The sequence below is a fragment of the Apis dorsata genome, unplaced genomic scaffold (assembly GCF_000469605.1).
Source record: "Apis dorsata unplaced genomic scaffold, Apis dorsata 1.3 scaffold_111, whole genome shotgun sequence".
Taxonomy (NCBI): domain Eukaryota; kingdom Metazoa; phylum Arthropoda; class Insecta; order Hymenoptera; family Apidae; genus Apis; species Apis dorsata.
In genome coordinates this window covers 188,467-189,159 of record NW_006263406.1, presented here as the reverse complement: position 1 = coordinate 189,159, position 693 = coordinate 188,467, and the positions used below count along the sequence as shown (strand labels likewise).

The window sequence follows — 693 nt, the reverse complement described above, 5'->3', positions numbered from 1 at the left end:
CGCGCGATGGAAGAGAGAGAGAGAGAGAGAGAGAGAGAAAGAAGAGAAATTCCAACGCTAATTCTAATTTTAATATTTAGAAGGATTAAACGCAAAATTTTATTCTTCTCGAACGGATATTTGCAGCTTGGGTTCAAAACGAATTCTAATATTTGAAAAGATTAAACGTAAAATTTATTCTTCATGAGTAGAATATATTTGCACACTTTTTGCGATTCGTTGCTATAAATGGAATTGGCAAGAAAAAAAAAAAATTCCATTCTAATATTTGGAACGATTAAACGTAAAATTTTATTCTTCTTGAATATTTGCATCTTGGGTTCAAAACAAATTTTGATTCTAATATTTAAAAAGATTAAACGTAAAATTTATTCTTCACGAACGGAATATATTTGCATACTTTTTGCGATTCGTTGCTATAAATGGAATTGGCAAGAAAAAAATATTCGATTCTAATATTTGCAACGATTAAACGCAAAAAAATTTATTCTTCTCGAACGGATATTTGCATCTTGTCTGTTCTTGCGTTCGTGATTCGTGAAACGAGCGTCGGAATTCATTGGCAAAAAAAAAAAAAAAAAAAAAAGGAAAATGTCAACGTTATTCCCAATCTCTAATAATATTTGGAAAGATTAAACGCGTAATCCATTCTTCTGGAACGGATATTTGCATCTTGTCTTCGATCACCCGTTC

At 30.7% G+C, this 693-nt stretch overlaps 2 long non-coding RNA genes across 2 annotated transcripts in view; one reads left to right on the top strand and one right to left on the bottom strand.

Annotated features, from left to right (window-relative positions):
- LOC102674955 overlaps positions 1-693 on the bottom strand; it is a 34,795-nt gene that overhangs the window by 5,191 nt on the left and 28,911 nt on the right. The gene's annotated exons all lie outside the window — the stretch shown is intronic.
- The window catches only part of LOC116185150, an 18,051-nt gene that overhangs the window by 280 nt on the left and 17,078 nt on the right, over positions 1-693 (top strand). The gene's annotated exons all lie outside the window — the stretch shown is intronic.